Raw genomic sequence first — 23547 nt, 5'->3', positions numbered from 1 at the left:
AAGTCACTCAAGGATTCTCATACACACATGTCAAAATGATATGGCTCACAGACAAATTCTGTCTTCCTCCACTCAGCTGGCACCCCTTTTTCTTTCTTTCTTTTGCATTCACAGAAAAGGAAGTGTTGGCCTACATGTATATTGCCTATGCAGACATCCAGCTCCATCATTTATTTATTTTGGGTGATTCTCTTTAGAATTCTGTCTGTTCTGCCTGGAACTGGGTGAAACTGCTTCCCTCAACTAATCACCAGGTCCACACGTCAATTCTTCCTTTTGCCCCACTCCACCCCACCCCAGTCATCCTTTCAAAATAACATTTTCTGAGGAAATGAATACAGTTGGGCTGCGTATAATAATTCCATGTATGGCAGTACATGGCCCCCATTGTGGAAGACTGTGAGAATATAGGTTACCTCTTTTTCCCTCAATGAAGGTCTTACATTTGCTACACAACAGAAAAAGTTCATTCACCATGATATTGCTATTATGAATCCACTCAAGACTCAAGGAAAACTGTCAACTAAGAGGAGAACTCCTCTCAGAGTTTTTGGAGGTTTATATGAAGAGGTAGAAGCCTTCTTCTAGATTTTAATGTTTTGATTTTGATTTTGATTTTGATGCAGAGGTTCACGCTTGCAGCCATTGGCATCAATAATTGGGTTTTAGATACCCAGAGATAGTTTGGAGGTAAACCCCTTGTCTTGAATGTAACAGAGTTGACCAAGATTCCATCCTCAGCATTCATATGGTTGTCTAAGCCTGGCCTAGATTGAGCCCTGACCACAGAGCCAGAAGTAAATCCTGAGCACCACTGAGTCTAGCCTCTCAAAACCAAATTAAATAAATATAAAAAATGGGGTGCAAGTTGAACATTCTAGTTTGATTAGTTTTAGATTATATCATATCAACTTCAAGTTTAAAGTTAAAATGCTTTTATGTGGCTAAAGCAATAGCACAGTAGGTAAAGCAATTGCCTTACCCACAGCCGACCTGAGTTCAATCATTGGCATCCCATATGGTCCCCGAGCCTGCCAGGAGTGATTTCTGAGTGCAGAGCCAGGAGTAATCCCTGAGTACCTGAGTATCACAGGGTGTGGGCCCCCAAAAAACAATTAAAAATTAATTAATTAAATAAAATAGGCCTCGTGTCATGATGAGGAGTGTAAGCCATCTCAGAGATCTTTTCCCCAAGTAGGTGCAATGAAGAAAGTAAGAGAGACCTCATCAGAGACCACCCCTCACACACTCTGATCTCACATTGGTACTTTCAAGAACTACAAAGAATACATATTCATGGTTTAAGCTGGTGTTCTCCAATCTTCTTCAACTCTGACCCCTACTTTCCACCTTCTCTCCCTCCTGTGGCTTCCCTATCCTCCTGCTTACCCCTACTGATATGATTTTCACTCGTGGCCCTCTTGAACTATCTATCCTAGGGGGCCCACATGGGGGAGATTATGTGTGACTCAGAAATACTTGTTTGGCCCACCTATTCTGTGAACTTTTGTTATACCAATGAAGAAATTTGGATTGTTGAGTGCCACATCTGTCCCTACTAACCACCAATCTTAACTCAATTCATGAGAAAATAACGTAAGTGACTATTATGTTATCAAATTGTTCTCTTAAGTTACCTGTGTCTTGGACAAATTTTTTCTTATTTTATGCTCCTCTTTCAGATTTTTCAACTTGCCCTTTACCTTTAATTCTTTGTCCTTTTTTAATTCTAGATCCTGACCATGAGCAGATATTGTGGAAGAACTATTAAGATGACATTTGTTCCTAGTGCCCCCGCATGGAACATTATAAGAAATATATGGATATCATTGTGTTTCATCTGCTTGTCATTATCTGAACGCTGTCCAGGCACTCATTTTATTCCTTTACTCCCTCACTCCCATCTCTTGTTACCCCACATTTAACCATTTTCTGTACTAATGATTTTTGTTTTGGCCAAGGTGGATTACATATCTTTCAGAGTAATTTTTGAGTGGAGTCTGAAACTTCAGCAGGCAATGCATCACGGCAAGGTTCCATGCTGTAGGCTTTTTGGCCAAGATAAGGTGAAGATGCAGCCTCGGCTGCCCCCCACAGCCTTCTCTCTCCTTCCTCCCCATCCCCAAGGTTATTCCTGGATACCTGCTCAGGGTCCCAGCAAGTGGGTTCCAGTGAGGTGCAATTTAAAAGAGACTCCAGGCTTCCTCGTTCCTGCAAGGGGCTGGGAGGGGACTGCTGAACTTTCAACTTCCAGCAATTAGGAAATAAAACCCTCTCGGGGAGTCGGAAGCTTCAGCAGGCAACAAGGGGAGGACATGGCTCCATGCTCTCCTCGCTTGTCCAATCACAGACCAAAGTGGTGTCTTGGAAACACCCTCCTCCCTCTTGACTATTTCTAAAACATAAAAGGGTCACGTGTATCTCCTTTGTATATCTCAGATGTATTCCCTTAACATCTATAACTCTTTTTGAATATCCTTAGATAGTGACAATTTTGCCCACTGGATTTGTTATTTGATTGCTTGATTTTCCCCCTTTGAGATATGTTTTATAAGCAATACTGGTTGAAGAGTATCTCTGTATAGATTTCATGTTTGTACCAAGTTACGGGGAATGTTGGACTTTATTCATCAGCCCCCAGATGCACCAACAATATCTTGTGACACATTAAAATGGGAAAATAATACATATGCAAACAAGTTCTTATCTAATAGAGATGGGAACACAAATTTGGAAATGTAATTAGGCCTTTTACCCTGAACATTGGCATAATAATTTGGCTCAGGCCTCAGAAGAAAGGGCATCGCCCACACACACCTGAACAATGGATACCATCTATGGAAACAACCACAATTGCCTTTAACATTACCAGGATCCAAGCCTCTACCAGGGAAGACCTACCATTGCTTTGGCATTGACTTACTCCAAAGAGTGCTCCCAGCACCCAGACGACTCAGCAGCAGTCTGCATGCAGAGCAGATCGCTCTGCTTTTAATGGTATGCTGAAACTACAGGATGCTCCACATTAGCCTGACATCGATGAAAGAAATTCACAGAATCTAGAGTCTTTAAATATAAGAATCTGATACCAACAATAGCTAAAGTGTGAAAAAGTTTCACCGGGACCTTGAAAATGACTGGAGTTGGATGGACTAGTATGCCTGGAACCCAGAGTCTGTCTTATGCCAATAAACTTCTGGGGTGAGGCCTTTTTGTAATCAGGTCAAGGATTTTTTTTCCATTTTCCCCATTTTTCTGGATCTATGCAAACAACAGTGATTGCCACTATCACACCTTTACTATATTTTTTTTACTCTTATCCTTTAAGGAATAAAAAAATACAACTTACTGAACTTAAAAACAAATAACTGTAGTAGAATGCCTGTCTCGAATACAGGCAGGGGATGGGAAGGGGAGAGGGGGTAATGTTACACTGGTGAAGGGGGGTGTTCTGATTATGACTGTAACCCAAATTGATCATGTTACTTAAATAAAAAGTATATTAAAAAATATGCATAGGAGCCAGAGTGGTAGGGCTTTTGCCTTGTAAGCAGCAGCCAACCTGGCTTTAATCCCTGGCATCTTATATGGATGGACCTTCAAGCCTGCCAGAGTAATTCTGATAGCAAAGCCAGGAGTAACCACTGAGCTGTTGTGTGTGGCCCCCCAAAATAAAATAAAATAAAACCCTATCTGATTAAAAATTTTTTAAAAAAAGATGAAACTTGTGTCCTGCCATTTTTCTCTAAATCTTTTCCCCTCATACTCTCCTTCCTCTTTGTCTTTTGATGCTTGAGGTTCTCTTTACTCTTTATGATAAAGCATCTGTTTTCATTCCTACCTTCTTTTGATTTCTGCATCTATTTATTCTCCAACATTTACAACATCTTTCCTTTGAGACCTTCTTTTTGGTCATCAAAAACAAATATGTTCCCAAAAAGCCAAAAAATAAATAAATAAATAAACCAGATGTTAAAATATTGGTTTTCTGTGGCTTAGTTTTTGATGATTCTATATTCTATATTAATTTCTTTCTAATATTTCTATTTAGAAGGGAAAAAATCAAGATAGTAGTTCTCATGGGTCATAACAATAAAAGATGAAGGTGGTATGTGTAAATTTAGATTTTTTATCATTGGAAGTTGAGTGCTTATTTTTACATCCATTCCTTTCAACCTATTTTATTTATTTTGTTTTGGGGCCATACGCAGTGGTGCTGCATCACTTACAGGCCTCCACTAGCAAAACATTCACTCTGTAGGTTGAGCCAACTCTCTGACCCTATTTTAATGTTTAATGTTTAATGTTAAGTAACTGTGATGTGCCAGATTCTCTGAGGCCTGTAAGAAGCACTAACATTTCTGCATATCAATGAATAGATAAAATAACGTCTTGAAGCTACTGCCTCCTCCACAGATATCTTTGCTTTCCTATCTTTGTAAACTGAGAGTACACAAGTAGAACCAACAAGTTATCCAACAATGGATAATGGTTAACATTTGCTTTGTCCTCAAGGAGCTGAAGTCAAGTCTTTAGTAGCTAAGATAGAGGAAAAAAAAGTTCATATCTAAAATTTCAAGTATTAGAAATAGTTAGTGGGAAAGAAAAAAATCATAATTAATAACAAAACTAAGGAACATTTTCCCAAAGGGGGACAATAGAGACAGTGGGATGCTTCAGAATCACCTACAGTAACGGTTGAAAATGCCAATATGTGGGTTCTCTCCACACAGACTGAATAAGAACCTCTGGCTATGTATCTACTCCAGGTATCTGTGTGGCTCAATTTACCTGGTGCTGTTTCTATACATGACAATGTTTTTAAAAACAAAGGAGTTTCATAGTAAAGGAGGGCTGGATGACAATGAAAAATAACATAGCAATATAATCACCAAAACCCTGAAAAATGTAAACTGAACTATAAATATGAGCCAAACCTACTATCTTTTCTATTTTTTGTTTTTTTTTTTCTTTTTTTTTTTTTTTGGGGGGGGGGTCACACCTGGCAGCACTCAGGGGTTACTGCTGGCCCTATGCTCAGAAATTGCTCCCAGCAGGCTCGGGGGACCATACGGGATGCCGGGAATCGAACCACTGTCCTTCTGCATGCAAGGCAAATGCTTTACCTCCATGCTATCTCTCCAACCCCTTTTTCCTATTTTTTAAGTAAGCATTCATCTGTGAGAATAGAGCAGAAAGTTGTGAACTTGGATTTTTTTTTTCAGTTTTAGGGTTAAAACCCGGGACTTCACACAAACAAGGTAAGTGTCATATAGCTAGGATATAACCCCCCAAACCATGGATCTTTATTGATTGTTTCAAAAGGTGAAAAATAAAATGTACTGTATCATCATCTATTTTCCAACTTCCAATGTGACAAAAATAAAACCTTACTAATTAAAAGAAAATAAGTGTAATTTTGTTTGCAGTACATTTACTGGTAAATGCAGATGAAACAGTAACAACATTTATTATTCGTTATACTTCAGGTTCTGTTATTGTTTTATATAAATCTTAGTAAATCTCACAATAACCCTGTGATGCACCATATAACTCATGACCATTAATTAGAGAACAAATGAGTTCCATTTATGGAGGTGAAGCATATCACAGGTAGTAAATAAATAGTTCATCTAGAAAGAAGGGAAAATGAATGTGGTTGATTTTAATAAACTCATTAATTTCAGAGCTTTTCCTGGCATTTTCCCTGCTCATTTTCTTTTGCATTCATTTACATTTTGTGTATCTTCTAGGGCACAAGTTCATTTTCTCTTTTTTAGAAAGCCAAATTTACATTTAAGTAAGTTTCTTGGTGGATTCTTTGGAGTTTAGGCAGGACCATCCAGTGTTATCTAGATTATATAACATTTAGGGTAGGGGAAAAAGTCTCATCTCTAGCAAAGTATTTGGGTCTTAACTAAAGCTTGTCAAAAGGTGACACCTAATCAATCTGCATTTGTTCACCTATAAAAGTTTTCCATTTTTTTAACTGGAAAATTCTTATTTTATACATGCTTCATTTAATTCAGCAAATGTAATTAACTTTTACTAATAGATAACAGTTCTCTGTGGTTTTCAGCTAAGTGATGTGTCTCTTGACATCTCCCTCTGGTGATCCAGGTTAATGAAAATTCGAGAACACAAAGCACTGAATATTCCTCCTTCCCTCACTCACCACTCTCACTCTTGCCATTTTCCAATATCAGGGTTGACACATTCTCATATGTACAAATGTGCATTTGGGGAAATGATATGGTTTTAAATACATTGCTGTGGGTTTGTATTTACCTTGTCTTCTTGGTAGATGCATATTATAGGACTCAAGAAAGTAGAAAGCTCCTGTGTTTTCCTTTTTACAGTGAATTACATCAAGGAATTTTGAAGTTGGCCTCCAAGAATTATATGGGATTCACTCATCTTTCTTAATAGATTACCTATCAGAAATAAAGTCAATAATTGAGAATTATCTGATATAAAATAAATGTAACTTGAAAAATATTGCAAAACAAAAGTACTTTGATCAAAGGATATATCTTAATCCAAACCATGTAAACCTTCCAAATAGTAGCTTGTCATAAAATGTTAAGACTAGCATTGTAGCTAAAAGTATATTCAAAAGGTATTCCTTTATATAAAAAACAACTTTGTAAGATCCAGAATCTTTAATTAAAAATTGCATTTTGACATTGTACCTATGTTGTACACATCTCGGGATGGATTAAATACATCGAATAAATGAGGATTGTTTAAGGTAATGTGGACATATCATATCTGTGTTACTTTCTAAAACAAACAGCTCCATATTTTAGGAAATGATAATTAAGTAATAAACTTTTAGAAAAATTTTAAATTAAAAATATGTTGACCCATTGGGAAGAAAAATATATAAAGTTCCTAGGATTATCCTACGTAGGTTAATTCTAAATTGAATTCAGCCTTTCTTTTTTATTTGAAGAATGAAAATGCAGATACCAACCGTACAATATCTTGGCTATGAAAATAACAGTATGTATGTAACTCACATTCATTAAAATGCATATAAATATGCTATGGCATATACATCTGTATAATCTCTGTAAGTGAAATTTCTACAGAAATCTATTCTAAAGTGAGGCCGCTGAGTAATTTTATGACCACAGCACATTAAGAGAATATATTATTTAGAACTGCAATAAACCCACAAAGTGAACAGATTCTAGTTTAAGCTATTATCATTTTGCTGGTGTATTATGGCAGTGATTCATATAGTGCTTTAAAGTCAAATTCTTGATTAAAGTAGAATACATAATTCAATTTTCTATTGTGATTTCCTTGGAGAAGTTGGACAAAAGCTAATGACCCTTAAATGTCTCTAAGCCCTTTCTGAAGCTTATCTGTTCTTTTATGAAGTTTTGAAATATTGTCTCAAGGGCTATTTGGGAGTACACCAATACTTCACAGTGATTGAAGAGAAGAAACATGACAGTATTTCTCCCAATGCTAATTGTGCATGTGAAGCACATAGCCTGAAAGGACTGTAAAATCGGATCTGGTGAGATATGCAAACTGATTACAAATTTTTTTCAACTGAATTACCTTGCAACTTCCTGCTTTTAAATGTTCTTTTCGGTATGCATTCAAACACCTTTAAAGGTATTCAAAAATAAATGCTACTAGAATGAAGATAATAAATGCAGTCAAGTCCTTCTCATCCCTGGCTTTGAAGAAAACGTTACAAATGCTAATTTTTCCCATCCGGGAAGAAATTAAAAGAAAGGATGAGATGCAGCGGAACCTGGCATTTTGGTTCTGATTAAGTCAGACTGAAAACAGTGACAAGGGGATTGTGAGTTGAAACCGAGGCGATTAGAAGATACAGAGGTGTGTGTGTGTGTGTGTGTGTGTGTGTGTGTGTGCGCGCGCGTGTGTGTGCAGGGATGAGGAAAGCCTGCATTTTTAAAATTAAAATAGGAGCGATTAGGGGAGGATGCAGACTCTCGTGTGTGTGTGTGTGTGTGTGTGTGTGTGTGTGTGTGTGTGTGTGTGTGTGCGCGCGTGCGTGTGCAGGGATAGGGAAATACTGCATTTTCCAAATATGCAGCTGTCACTAGGTTTGCTTCACTTGCAGACATCTGATGTTTGCTAAATCCTCCCAAAGGTGTGTGTGTGTGTGTGTGTGTGTGTGTGTGTGTGTGTGTGCAGGGATGAGAAAATACTGCATTTTCCAAGCATGCAGCTGTCACTAGGTTTGCTTCACTTGCAAACATCTCCCGATGTTTGCAAAAATACCCCTTCAGAATTAGACTAAATTAATTGTTCTTAAGAAATAAACTAAAAAAACAAAAACAAAAACAAAAAAAACAAAACAAAAAAAAAAAAACCCTTCCAAAGCAAGATACCTTTTGGCACTGAAATCTCCCCCAGCGTCTCCGCGCTTTTCCCCCCCCCCCCCAATACACACACACATACTAAAAGGCTGAGATGCTACAAGTGACCCCGAAAAGCAAACAGGCAGTTTGGCTCCGGGAGGAAAAGTCAAGCGCCCAACAATGTCCAACAGGGGCTGCAGGAGGGCCTGTCTGCACCGCCTCAGCACTTGCATTAATTCCAAGGGCGCTGCAGAGGGGGGGGGGGGGGATCCCCAGCACCGGCGTACTCGGTTCTGCAAGAGGTGCAGCAAGGTGTCGGGGCTTCCAGTGTAGAAGTGGACTTTGGGGGTGTGTGTGTGTGAAGGGGGGAGATAAAGGGGTGCTGGGGCGCGAGGCATTTCCTGAGTCGGCTAGGAACAAGCAAAAGGCCAGGTCTGGACTTTAGGAGTCCGTGACTGTGGGTACCCCCGAAACCCTGCTCTCCCAGACCAGGAGCGCTAGCACTAGAGCCCCCTAACTAACTCCCGGGCTCGGGGTGGTGAGGGGGAACGTAGGCTGAAAAGATGTTGGGGCGCCAGGTAAAAAAAAAAAGGTGAAGGACAAGTCACCTCCGCAGCCTGCATGCACAGTGACGGGGAAGCTGCCCGGTCCCCTCGCGGAGCCGCCGGCCGCGGTGACAGCCCGAGTCACCGTCCCCAAGCGCGCGCGCACGCGCACGCGCACACACACTCGCCACGGAGAAACGAGCGCGCGCACAGCCCGCCCGCCCCCGCCCTCCCCCGGCCCGTCTACGTCATGGAAACACGTACGTCAGAGCGCTCTGGGCCAATCGCAGGCCGCAACGGGACTCCCGGCCGGCAGGCGCGGGCGAGGGGGCGGGGGCGGAGGCGCAGGGGCTCGGGATGCGCGCGCGGGCGAGCGTGGGAGGAAGGGCAGGAGCGACATCCGCGCCGCGCCGTCCCCGTCCGCGTCGGGCTCGGGAGCGCGCACGCGCACACGCGCGCACCCTCGGGCCCCGCCCCTTGAACGCCCCTCCGCGCCGCGCGGTGGCTCGGGCTCCACCGGGGCCGGTGCGAGCGCTCGCTCGAGCTCCCCATAGCGCGCGCGCGTGCGCGCTTGCCCGCCCCCAGGCGCCCCGCGGGCCGCGTCACGTGACCGCGCCCAGCCGAGGCGGCAGCAGCAGCGGCGGCGGCGGCGGCGGCGGCGGCGCGAGCTCCGGCGGTGGCAGCGGGGCAAGCTGCGCCGCCAGCGTGGAGCGTGCGGGTGCGGAGCGCGGGGAGCGCGAGTGCGAGTGGAGCGGGTGAGCTGCTTCCTCCGTCTCCTTGGGGCCTGCAGATCGGAGAAGGGACGGGAAGAAAGGAGCCCCGACACACACACGCACACGCACCCCAGTGTGCCCGACCCGGGATTTGCAGCCCGGTGTGTGTGCAGCGGCTGTGCGGACCGTGGAGCGGAGGCGGGTCCTGCGGGGTGTGTGTCGGGGGATCGGGGCTCGGGGGCCGGCCGGGCCGGGCCGGGCTGGGCCGGGCGCCGCCTCCTCGTCCTCCTCGTCCTCCTCCTCCTCCTGTCCTCCTCCTCCTCCTCTTCCTCCTCCTCCTCCGGGTGGTGCAGCGCGAAGGGAAGCCCCGGCTGTTAGTTGAACGCGCTGCAGCCGCACCTCCGCGTGCGCTGCTCGGTGTCCCCCCCGCACCCCCGCCCAGCCCGGCCCCGGGCACGCGCCGAACCCCTTCAGCCCATTCTGCACCCCCTTTCCTGCTCAGAACCGGCGCTTGATTGATTCTATTGATTTGAATGTCGGGTCCTCCCTCTCTGGAAAATGGTTCCTGCTGCCCGCGAGGTGAGTGGCGGCCGCCACCCGCTGTCGGCGGGGACGCTTAGGGGGGGTGTGCAGGTCACCTGCTGGGAAGGGGAGAAAAATGCGGGGGTCTTGCTCGACGGCGCCCCGAGGCGACCTCGGGGGTGGTAGGGAAGTTGGACGGGGTTCGCCCCCGCAGGTGAGCCGCTTCTCTAGCAGGCGCCGTCTGGAGGTAAGCGGGGTCTGCAGGGGGTTTCGGGGTGCGGGGTCCAGGCGGATCTGGAGCCCCGGCTTGGCGAAGTCAGAGGCGCGTTCTGGCCGCCGCCCTCCAGCCTCATCCTGCCTGCCGCCCCCTTCTCTTCTCTTCTCTTCCCTTCCCGGCGGGCGCGTAGTGACCTTGAGGGCAGCAGCGTGGGCCCCCCACTCTGCGCGGCCCCCAGAGGAAGAGGAGCTGCCCACTCGGATCCTTGGAACCCGGCACCCCGCGGGTAGCTCATAGGCATGGTGCGGGGAGTCCCCCCCGCACCCCTCCAGGGCCGCGCGCGCGGGTTGGTGCGTTGTCCGATCGGACGGCGGCTCCTCCTGGGGAGTTGAGGCAGCGCCTTCCCCTTCGCCTTCGCCTTGGCCTGCACGGTGCCTCCGGCCCCCCCAAGATGTGCACGGTTTCTTCCAAGTTCGCGCCGTCTTTATTTTATATGGAGGTGTGTGGGGGACTTCGTTGCAAAGGAGAGAGCGGATCCTGCACTCCCCCCCCTTTTCCCTTGCTCTCAAGCTCGCTCTCTTGGGTGGGCGTCTTATCTAGCTAGCGGTGGGGTCCGCATTCCTGTTGGGGAGGGAGAGATGATGCGCCCCTCTCGGTTCCTGGCAGCTGGAGGTACCCGGAGCTGAGCTGAGCTGAGGGTAGGGGAGACCCCTGGAGCTCTGAGCCTAGCGCATTTCATTCAACAGTGTTGGTTTTGTTTGTTTGTTTTTTCTTTTTCCCTTTTGCTTTTCTTTATTTTGCGGGGCTCGCAGCTCCCTAAGTACTCTCGTCCGGGTGCGGTGTGGAAAACCTCCGGCGAAGGACAGGGGGATGTTGCTTAGGGTGGATTAAGTGGGGAGAAGCTGGGGGATGTGTTCAGATTTCCTATGATTCCTTCCTCCTCCTGTCCCCTCCTCCTCTTCAGTCTTCGTATTTTATTTATTTATTTATGCATTTATTTGTTTGTGCATTTATTTATTTTACACCTTGGCCAGGGGTCAGAGAACATTGGCTGCAAACCTTGACAGCAGGACTCAGTCATTCCTTCTCTGCATTGAGTGCGCCGGAGTCCCTGTTGGTCAACCAGTTGCACACATTTTTTTTTTTTGTGCCCCCTCCCGCCTTCGCTGTGTGTAGGGCCATGCGGGGCTGTGGCTAGTCTGCCCTTGAACGTGGGAGCCTTTGTTAGGTTGAACCTCCCCCACCTGAGGACCGTCTGACTTTCAAATGAGGCTCTTTCTGGTGCGCGTGGGTGGGTGGATGGTAGCCTCCTCTCCCGTAAGGATCTATCTGCCTGGCCTGGCGGTGTGTGACCTGGGGCAGAGGGTGTGGAATCCGCCCCCCAGCCTGTCTTCTCTGCCGGACCCCAGTTCCCCCACCCCGCGGCACGCAGGCGGATCCAGGGCATTCATTCCACGGATTGGAGGAAAATGTGCGTTTCGTTTTCTGCGGTTCCTTGGCGGGCCACACTGTGAACTCCTGAACCCCCCCACCCCCTTTTTTTTGGTGTAAATGAGTTCATACTTGAAGTCAATAGAAACCTCTTCCTTCAAGGGCCCCTTTGGAGACCGCACATAAATCCAGTGGGCGCATTTAGCCATGATTTTTTTTTCCAAAGGGACTTTTTTTTTTTTCCTTCCTACCTTGCTCTGGAGGAGACAGTTAAATTGCTGTAATTAAGTGTGGATTTTGGTCCTGATTTGGGGCTTGGGTGTGTAACTGCAAAGATCTTTGAAAAGTAACTGTTATTTCCTACCATATAAGTCTGCAAAAGTGAGTCACAAGCGGGTGAGTTGAGGACAGAGCGCCACCTTTAATTTGAAATTTTGGCGACTCCACTTTTATTAACATGGTGAAAATTTAGAGTACGCCTTTTTTGATTTTTTTTTTAACATCTGTCATGACAGGCACCTGCATTTAAATGTATGATGAAACGGATTTCACTTCTGTGTTCTCTAATTGCTCACTCTTTTTGAACAGGGATTTTTTTTCTGCATTTGTATAGGGAATTTGTCTTTTAACTTGAAGCTCGGAGCTGTGGTGAGAAAACCCAATTTTGACTTTTGATTCTGATAAAAGTTTGAATCTATTGGAGAAATCAAATAACTTCATTTGTAGATCCTTAAAACTAATTATTGCCCCAGATAAGGGCAAACTACCAGCTTGTTGAAGTTGACATTTTTGTCTAGTTTCTGTGCTATTAACAGATTCTCAGATAATGAATATTCTCAGATACATGCATAATCTATAAAGTGATTGACTTTGCTTGAATAGGGCTTAATAGTTTTCTCAGTCATCAAACAACCTTTAGGCTTTACTGCAATCACTATGAGAACTTGTTTTTAAATAATAGTAATAAGAGATTACAGTACTTATCTTTTGTTCTTATTTTGGCCTTTGTGCCATAGGTGGCAGTGCCCAGTGCTAATTCCTGGCTCTGTGCTCAGGGATTGCTCCTGACAGATCTGGGGGACCCATATATGGGATGCCTGGAATCCAACCCTGGTTAGCTATATACCGCGCTAGACAGATCCTAAGCTCTACTATCCGGCCTCAGCATCAGTATTTAAAACTCAGAGTTAGTAAAGACATGCTGGAAAAAATTGTTTCTTAAATGGCTATTCTTAACTGCACCTCACAGGAAAATAGGTGGAATTTTTAATTCTTAGAAAACAATTACTATAGTGATCACTGAATTAAGTTAAGATTTCCTTCTCTACTAACGTTTCCCTCCTCTTCCATATCTCCTTATACACAATGTTTTTTATTGCTATGACTGCAAATATAACCTTCATAAAGATTTAGCATTCTAATAAATTATTGCATAGTTATTACCCAATAGTTGTAATTGCAAACCACAAGATGTTAACTATTTGCACATAAGTTTTAATTCAGCACTTGCGATTTCTCCATAGACTTCTCTAAAGCCTAAGTGGCTGAATTCTAGGTTATGTTTTATTAAGTTAAAATTAAAGAATCTGCTGGCGATGAAAGAAAGGCACTTCGTGTTCTTTCAATCTTTGGAATATGACCCTGGTTTAAAGGACATTATTTGCGCCATTAGATTGAGTATACATTGTTATGTATGCTTGGATAAGATTCTTGATTTGAGGGTTAAGCTTAGATTTACCTTTGTCTAACACATTTAAATTCAGTTGGATGAAACAGGCTCTTCCCATGTGATCTGAGTTGCGTAGGTCAACAGATTTTTAATGACCATTATAACTGGGTAGAGTACATACAGTTGAAATAGAGCCTTTTCACTTTTTAATTCTATACATTTATTTTATTTGGGACAGAGGGCTTTATACTCAGCACTTCTCTTGCCATACTCTTGGCTTTGTGCTTAGAGATTACCCCTGATGGGACTTGGGGAATCTTATGGGGTACCAGCGATCAAACCAGGATGGCGACATGCAAGGCTAGCACCCTACCCACTGTATCATCTCTTCGGCCCTTAGTTCTACAATCTTGGCAGGAATGATCAATCAGGAGGAAAGCGCAGGCAGCACTATTAAGTAAAAATAAGCAGCTTGAGTGAGAAGAGTATTTCACTGCAATTTTCTTTTTTCTTTTTTGGGGGGGTCACACCAGCAGTGCTCAGTGGCTCTGCACTCAGAAATCACTCCTGGCAGACTCAGGAGACCATATGGGATGCCGGGAATTCAGGAATCTAACCACTGTCTGTCTTGGGTTAGCTGCGTGTAAGGCAAATACCCTACTGCTGTGCTATCTCTCTGGCGCCTGGGATAATTATTTTTTTGTAGATGGCTTGTGTCATGATGCATCATTGACTGTGAGGTAATAAGAAAGGAGGGAGAGTGGTACAATAGTTATGAAATCATCTTCAAAAAGAAAGAACTTTGATTTTATATTTGTTTTGTGGTTTGGGGTTCACAGCCATCTGTGCTCAGAACTTTTTCCTGCCTATGTGCTCAAGGATCACTCCTGGTGGTGCTCCAGGGCCCAGATGTGGTGACTGGAGTATGACCATCTACTTCTGAGGCAAATACTGTTCAATCCCTGCTCTCTCTCTCTCTCTCTCTCTCTCTCTCTCTCTCTCTCTCTCTCTCTCTCTCTCTCTCTCTCTCTTTCTCTCTCTCTCTTTCTCTCTCTCTCTCTCTCCCTCTCCCTCTCCCTCTCCCTCTCTCTCTCTCTCTCTCTCTCTCCCCTCTCTCTGTCTCTGTCTGTCTGTCTCTCTCCCCCCTCCCTCCTTGTGCTTGCATGCTTTCTCTCTCAGTTCCTGTGCTTGTGCTGTTTCTCATTAAGAAAATTTCAAGCAAGTGAAAGAATATAGATATACTTATTGTAAGTTTTCTCTCTCATTTTATTAAGACAATTTCAAACAAGAGAAAGAATAATAAAGCTATACTTACTGATACGTTTGAAGAGTTTTTAATTCAACAACCCTCTAATTTCATTTCTAATAGAAAAATATAAAAGGAAAGAAATGCATGTTGCAAAAAGAGTCATAGTGTTGGTAACAGGACTGGTTGGTTTTTAGACTTGATATTTACAGTTTACAGAAAGGCACCATAGTGCCTCCTATCCATTTGAATTTGAAAGGACAGTTAATTTTGTTCCTCATGAGTTTTTATAAGTATTTTACAACAGGCATTAAGGGATGGTATGCCTTAAGTTTGACTCTGTAATAAATCCTTTGATTTGTAAAGTGCTTACCCTTATTTCAGGATTATTTATTTACCCCCCCACCCACTCTTGATTCTCAAAAGAATAACATCATGAGATGGATGAGTAGGCAGCTACAAATTTCCCCCAAGTAGGCAAAATTAGCTGTCTTAAGCCAGTGTTCTCCAAAGTGGAAGATACTGCCCCCTATGGGGTGTTGGCAGGATTGGGGGTGAGGACAAGGAAAAAACTAGCCTATGGCATAGTTTGGGGACTTGCTCTCTTTGCTTGGGGATGCTAATTCTTTTCCTGAAAAGGGGTAATATGGGGCTTATGTCGTCCAGAGTAAGGGTGGTAATGTCGGATCTACGTTCGGTGGTCATATATATCACTGGCGCTCAGGTTAGCCGGATCTAACTTTGGCATTATTACCCTTTCCATTATGCATGTTATGAAAGTAATATACATTTATAAAAAATCAATTTCTGATGAGTAAATATAACTATAATGTTAACATTTGTTTGGGTTTAGCCTTATCTTTAATCATTGCTTATACTGAGTTCACGTAAATAGTTCTAGCCTAATGTAAATCTTTTAGAGCTCCCTAAAAGACAAGCTAGGTGAATTTGGACTTTTTGTTTTGGGGCCACACCAGGCAGCACTCCAGTTACTTCTGACTCTGCACTCAGAAATTACTCCTGTCAGGCTCAGGGGACCATATAAGGATGATGGGGATCTAACCCAGGTCAGCCACATGTAAGGCAAATACCCTCCCCCACTGTAGAATTGCTCTGGCCCCAAATTTGTATTTTTGGAATAGTTTAGAGCATTGGAGCTCTCCTTGTATGTGGGAAGCCTACATTTCATCCCAGACACCACAAGGCTCTTGAGCATGGCTAGTGATAAGCCAATCCCAAAAGAAATTTGTTTTGAAAACCTTATTGATCTCTAGGATGGTTAAGTGTTCTAAGTATAAATTGATAAAAATTTTCTTTTAATTGCTTTAGTTTTTCCTTTTTTGTTGTTGTTGTTGTTGTTGTTGTTCTTTTTGGGTTACACTCGACGGCGCTCAGGAGTTACTCCTGGCTCTGCGTTCAGAAATCACTCCTGGCAGTCATGGGAAACCAAATGACTGTTCATCTTGGATCAGCTGCATGCAAGGCAAATGCTCTACCACTGTGCTCTCTCTCCGACCCTTGCTTTAACTCATTTCTATGCCTTTTTTTTTTTCTTTTCTGGAGAGATCTGGGGAGCATCCAGGAATGCTCACGGCTTACTCCTGGAGTTTGCCCAGGTGAACGTATGCAGTGCTAAGGATCAAACCAGGGCCTGTCATCTGTACAGTTAGCACTTTATATACCAGGCTCTCTCCAGATCCTTTGCTGTAATATTACTTAGTAAAGAATTTTGAAATACTAATTTACTATGTAATGAAATTTAGTTTGAGAAAGTCCTAAATGAAGATTTTAACTCTTGAAATCAAACCCTCTTAATTTCACAAGGAAAATAATGGTTCCCCTTTATAAAGGCATATGAGGGTTACCTGGGATGTTGGACATGCAGATCACCAGGAATTGCCCCTGGGGTTCCTGTTCAGTATGTTTAGGATGGAGCTCAGTCATCTGCATTTTGAAAATGCTGAATTCATCATCAAGTTAAAGGCATGTCGTAGAAATGCCTTCATAGGTTAGAAGTATATCATAGATTTATATTGACTTTGAACAGAGTAACTGTTTTCTGTTTTCATGACTAGCCAAGTTTGATTTGTGGACTTTGGTGGACAGTTGTAAAATGGAAAAACGAGAAACATTCTTGTTATCTGTGTCTGCACTATCTTTCCAAATAGCCATCTGTGATTATTTTTTTAAAGTGCTTATTAAACACTATCAACTATCATGCCTCATTGTCTACTGTTTCCAAATAACTGAAACATGGGGCTTCATTTTATCAAATAATCCATACTGTGTCAGTACAGTACGGTGTAGTTTTACTTTAGTCTAATTATTAGGAAAGTAATATTGGGGATTAAAAGTAATACTAATATTCGTTTAAGCTAAATAACATATAGGTGTATAAACCAGTTTCAGTTTACAACTGACTTTTTTCAGAAAATAAATTAGTATCAAAAATCTGTCATAATGATATGACTAATAATTTATACTATAACTCCACATGAATTTTTTCCTATTTAAGTTGGTTTTAAAATTTCTTATTTGTTTTATTTATAATAATACAGCAAATAGTCTGCATATGTATTATGTTTTAAAATAAAACTCATCTCAAGCAGTTTCATTTCAAGACTGTGCTGAATATATTTTTGTTGTTTGTTCCAAAAACTTAAACTTATTGACAGTACTCTGGGATATATTAGGAATCATGGATCATAATTACCAGTGATTGTGGAAATATATACAAATACTGATTTCTTTTAGTCCCAGATAAATTATGGGTAAAGTCCTTGTTGCTCCTACGGTAAGAATATATTTTGGTATTTCTTTTTTTTTTTTTGGCAGGGGTGGACGGAGTTGTTTGAACCACACCTGGTGGTGCTCAGATGTTTGTTCTGGCTCTGCACTCAGGAATCACTCCTGGCAGTATTCCAGGGACCATATGGGATGCAGAGGATTGAAACTAAGTTGACTGTTGTGCAAGGCAGGTGCCTTACCTGCTGTACTTTCTCCAGCCCCTATTTTTTTTTAAATGTTTCTAATAATAATTTACCACACCATTTTCCTCTGTCCCCTAGCTTGCAGGGGGTGAGTAAGATGGTTTTGAATGGACTAGTACTTGCTTACACTGTGAAATCTGATATATTTTACTGCCTAACCCTTAGGTGATCTGACTTCTGTAAACCTCTGGTAAATTTGGGAGTTGTTTTTTGTTTTGTGTGTGTGTTTTCCTCCTGAAAAGTAAATATTTAAAAGGATTTTACTATTTAAAAGATTTTTGTTTTAAATAAATTACTTTATGGTCAATAGTATGGATTTATTGTTCTTTGAATTTGGGAGTTAGCTCACTTTGTCTTTACTCGTATTCATATCTGCTGCTTGATTCTTTTATATGGTACAATAATTTTTTTTTAAATTGCTTGCTGTTATGCACTAAACCTTTTGGTAGTTCCTCATTTTTTTCCTTTATGCAGCTGGATTTCCAACTCTATTTACCTATCTATCATTTGTCAACTCAGTATTTTATGTAGCTTGATTTAGAAATGAGGGCATTTGGTCAGAAGAAGTACTAACAGTTTTTTTGTAAAGAGGACAAAACAAAACCCAATATTGGCAATTGTCCCATGCCTGGGCAATGCTATTAGGAGCTGAATCTGCCTAATTGTTTGGAATTTTGCTCCCCTATTTCACAGAATCCTTTTAGAATGGAGGTTCTTAATTGTTGATTTTTCTGTTAACCTTTCCCTAAGGAGGGTCATTGCTTCACACACGTCCAGGGGTGCGCTTTACACGCAATCCATTGTGAGTCAGGAGCTGGAATAGAGAGCAGGGAACCACAGGGGTAGCACTACTATCTCCCCACTAGCACTCAACATTTCCATCAATCCCTTTCTACACCCTTTCCAGTTTCTTTATTGTGAATTCATGTATGGTGTTCTTGTGTATTTATGACTGTTTCTGTCTTTTTGTAATTTTGTCTTATTTTTTCTAGTCATTGATCATCAATTTTCTTAGCCTGTTTGTCTTGTTTTCGAGTATAGTTATAAACTTCCCCCAAAGGCCTTCTAAATAAATACTGCACTTCCTTTCTCTCTTAGTAATTAGAGATAAGATTAATAAGATAATTAGAGGCGTTGCAATGGGTTCTTAGGAATATATATGGCATTGTTTGTATTCAGCAAATGTTCAGTAATTGGGGGCACACTGATTGAGAGGATTTCAGTATTCTGTTACTTGTGTTAAGGTGAAGCAGTTAAAATTGAGGACTTTTTATTGGATCATTTCTTGGGTGTTTTCACCTTCCATGTTGACACTGGTTGTGCCATACCCAGCAGTGCCATGCCCATCGGCCAAGTGTATTAATATCATGCTGATGCTCAGGTCCTCTAATCCGGATTGAACCCCGATATCACCAGTAGTATGTACTGTAGGGGTCTTCTAAGCCCCAGTTCCTGTTGGAGGGTGATTGATTACAATTCAGTGAATGTTATTTAGAAAGTATAGAACTTGGGTTTCTTGATAGAGGAAGTCTGTTTCATTCCATAGTTTTATTGTAGTAATTAAATTATATACTACATATTTTATTTGTTTTGGAACTAGTCATCATAACAGCTAAATTTTCATGTCTTCAAGTGACCAGTTTTGCTTTTCCTTTGGCTCTTGACATTAGGATTGATGTTCTTAAGCTATGCATGTTTGGTCCTGTAAGCTTTCAAACATAACAAGATATAATATGGTGAAATTTGAAGCATATCTGTGACTTAAAGTTTAAAAAGACAGTATTTAGTGACTACTTAGCCAAGGAATACTATTAGGAATAAAATAATTTTTTAAGAATTAAAAGTTCAGGGTCTAACGTTTCTCATAAATTGCTAGTTAGTATAAACCTGTTTCCAGGATCACAGAAAGAATAATTTGTGTTCTATTGCTATTTATGATCTATTGCTGGGGTGTCTTGGGACAGTGGGTCATTGCAAAGGTCTAAGGTGCATCACCTCACACTGTTCCATAACTAGGCATTGCCACAGGTAGGCCAAGAACTTCTGTTTATGTTATTTCTGTTTTATTCTTTCCTCACCGTTTTCAGACAAAAAAACCCTGAGTTGTGATGTGGGACATGTAAGTTTTGACCACTTAACTGTGGTCAAATTTAAAGGGGCACAAACATGGGTGTCAGGCAATTTTATTGTTAAGACACTTGGGCCTGGGGCACTTGGAGCAGCCACATATGGAGATGTTTGGGAGTGAGCCATGCTTGCTAGAGATCAAACCCAAACTGTTTCAAGCCTCCTCCTTATCTCTTTTTTATTAATCTTTCTCACTTTCCCTCATCTCCTTCATTTTGTCATGATAAAGTTAATTTAAATTTTCTAGAATTTTACATACAAGGAATCATACATCACACATTCCTAAACTCCCACCACCACCACCCCCGTCCTAATCTGATACATTTTTAATTGGGTTGTTTGTCTTACTATTGATTTGTAGGTTCTTTATAAGCTCTGCCTAAAAGTACTGTGAGAAACCATTTGCATTGGTATGTGACTGAAGATGTGATTTTAAAAATATATGTGATACCTAAAACTGGGAAAGTAAATTAGAACACCGAAGTATTATTTGTAGAAATAGAGACTAAAGTGAAAGGAACTGTTTAGGTGGCTGGGGAAGAGTATGAGTATAGATTTCTTTTGTTTGTTTGTTTGTTTTTTGTTTTGGAGGTCACACCCAGCAGCACTTAGGGGTTACTCCTGGCTCTACGCTCAGAAATAGCTCCTGGCAAACTCAGGGGACCATAAGGGATGCCAGGATTCGAACCACGGTCCTTCTACATGCAAGGCAAGCACCCTACCATTGTACTATATCTCTGGCCCCAGGGTGTAGATTTCTGATGCCTATGTAATTTCTGATATTCTAAAAAAAAAAATTTAAGAGATTTTTGAGCATTTTTTAGCCTTTGTTCAAAAAAGAATAAATATATATGGAATAAAATTAAACTGGATTACCCAATTTTGGAGGGGATTTACTCAGCATATGCTTAAACGTTTTATGTGGAAAAAAGAAATTTATTTAGTTTTGGGATTTTTGGATCACACCTAGTTATACTCAGACCTTACTCCTGGTATTCAGGGATCTCTCCTGGCCTGGTTTGGGGGACTATATGAGGTGCTGGGATTAAACCCAGGTTAGGCTCGTGCAAGGTAAGTGCCTTATCTGCTTTACTTTCTCTCTAGCCCCTAGATGTATCAGTTACAAATGATTGTCGGTTACTGACTACATTGCATGTCAGTTAAAAGAGAAAATAACCTGTAAAGAAAAATCTGATCTGTTCATTTAATTTTAAGATAAATATAACAATTTCTGTGGGCTGCTGCTTTGTATTCTGCTATACCTGTGAAATCCTTCTTACCCATTAAAAGTAGGGATGGGAGCCGGAGAAATAGTATAGCAGGTAGGCATTTGTCTTTTACATGAGCAACTCAGTTTCAAACTCTTGCATCCCATATGGTCCCCTGAGCATGACCAGGAGTGATCCCTGAGCACAGTCAAGTGTAACACAAAACCAAAAAAGTAAAAGCTAAGATGGACCAAAGACATAGTACTGTGGACAGGGCATTTGCCTTGCATGTGGCTGACTCTGATTTGGTCCCCCAAGTCCCAACTAGATACACTATATAATAAAAATAAATATAGAAAGCAAGGATGATGTGGCTGTCTCAGAGTTACATTAATATAATAAAATTAAACAAAAGATTTCCTATCTTCCATCTGGTCAGTTAGATGAAGTTTAGAGAAATCATGCCTTGTGATAAATTCTTACCACAAGCATATTGCAGTCCCATTTCTCAGGAGAAATTAAACTGGCACTTGATCTTTTTTAAGTTCCTTTCCCTCTGCTGTCTGGTGCAGCGGTAGATGGAATGCTCAGAATTCCTTGGGGGTAAAAGCATTAGGTTTTACGAAAGGAACGTGGCCTTGCCTGAAAAAAAGACAGTTGGAACAAGAATGTTAGATTTCATTTCTCCCTTTCTTCCTACTTTTTCCTACTTGGCAGATTCAGATGTCTCATTGCTTTATTATATAGAACAGTTTTCCTTCCCTTATCACCTATTCAGCACACATTGCAGGAAGCTCATAAAACCCTGTAAAATATTTCTTTCCCAATAGTCTCTACTTTGGGAAGGAAATATTTTAGGTTTTATAAAACCTAAAAAACTTAGGTTTTATAGATATGTTATATATGTATGTGTATATATATATGTATATATATATATACATACATACACACTGCCCCCAAATAGATCTTAGAGTTATTACCATGTACAAGATGCGTATTAATGTAACACAGTAAGAATTTCTCCCTAAGAATCTGGTATGTGATTTCTCCATTTTTCATCTGGATGCAGGTATATTATTTAGTGTTAAGAGCTATTTAAAATACTAACTTGAAAGAGACTAATCAGTTAACGTTAAGAAATATATTTCTACAAATGTGTCTTAAGAATCTGCCCTATTTTAAGATTCTGCAACCTTCATTTATTTTCCTTTGAGGACCTTGATATTTAACTGAATTTCTCCTTTTTTTTTTTTTAAAAGAAGTACAATCTCAGAGGACATTAGCAACCTTCTCTTAAGAGAGGTTAGATATAGAAGGGGAAAAAAACCAACTAATGTTCTTTTGCCAGATAGAATAATTATTAAAGTGAAAACTTTTTACTTAATAAGTACTGTTCTAAGCAATTTATTCATCTTAACTGGTTTCCATGGAATATGTGGACAAGGTAGTATACTGGAAATGATGAAGAGGGTTATTAATGGTTTCAAATAGAAATCTACAGTACAGTCAATTTTATAACCTTATAGCAGTACTGATTATATATTGTTTGGGAAATGCAGGCTAGTTAAAAAATAAAGTCATAATTCTAACTTGGACATAGCTATATTTTGACTTGTTATAAGTCTTCTTGTACATAATAAATTGCTTGAGATAATATAGCGATAATTGTATCATAAACACTCGTTTTCGCATATCATTAATATCATTTTAGTGGGTATAATATCGTATCCCCTGACTTACCTTGGAATACTGATTTTGAGTTTTACTACTGTTAAATAATTCTCCATTGAGGGTCTTCTTATATTTATGATATTTGCTTTTTAATTGCTGAGAAGTAATTAAAAGATTGTGGTAGTTTTTTCTCTCTTGATTAAACTTTTCTTTTAGTCTTTTTTTTTCTACAAGTCAGGAAAGTCACACTTACCCCCGAAATTATTCCTGGTTGACTGAGGAAACCATAAGAAGTGCTGGGGATTGAACCCAAGTAGGGTTGGCCACCTGCAAGGCAAAGATCTTTACTGCTGTCTTTTCTCTGACTCCTGGGAAGGCATTTTTAGGTTTTTTTTTGGAGGGGGGGCACACCCAGCAGTGCTACTAGCTCTGCACTCAGAAATCGCTCCTGGCAGGCTCAGTAGACCATATGTGATGCTGGGAATTGAACCCGGGTCCATCCTGGGTTGGCTGCATACAAGGAGTTGCTCCTGGCTCTGCACTCAGAAATCGCTCCTGCCAGGCTCAGTAGACCATATGTGATGCTGGGAATTGAACCCGGGTCCATCCTGGGTTGGCTGCATACAAGGAAAGTGCCCTACCGTTGTGCCTCCGGCCCTGGGAAGGCATTTTTACTTCTTTATTTTTGTTTTTGCCATGTACTAGATTTTTTTTTTTAAACTTTTTCTATTTACCCTTAGCACTTAAACATTATTTGAGAAAAAATAACTGAGAAATATATCAGTTTGGAGAAACGTATTGTTCATCTCTGGCATAGTGCCCTTATATCTACTAGGTTCTTTATGACTCTTTTTGTTTGT

The 23547-nt window shown here is 41.4% G+C and overlaps 1 protein-coding gene across 3 annotated transcripts in view; it reads left to right on the top strand.

The window, feature by feature from the left end:
* The first annotated feature begins 9540 nt into the window (after positions 1 to 9540).
* The window catches only part of ATP2B1 (ATPase plasma membrane Ca2+ transporting 1), a 131159-nt gene continuing 117152 nt past the window's right edge, over positions 9541 to 23547 (top strand). For all 3 annotated transcript variants that reach the window (XM_049783720.1, XM_049783722.1, XM_049783721.1), the window contains exon 1: positions 9541 to 9648. The gene's annotated coding sequence lies outside the window, so the exon portion shown is untranslated. The remainder of the gene's footprint in view (positions 9649 to 23547) is intronic.

Source organism: Suncus etruscus, chromosome 11 (genome assembly GCF_024139225.1).
Source record: "Suncus etruscus isolate mSunEtr1 chromosome 11, mSunEtr1.pri.cur, whole genome shotgun sequence".
NCBI lineage: Eukaryota > Metazoa > Chordata > Mammalia > Eulipotyphla > Soricidae > Suncus > Suncus etruscus.
The sequence above is the reverse complement of the archived record's forward strand: the minus strand, read 5'-3'. Positions and strand labels throughout refer to the sequence as shown.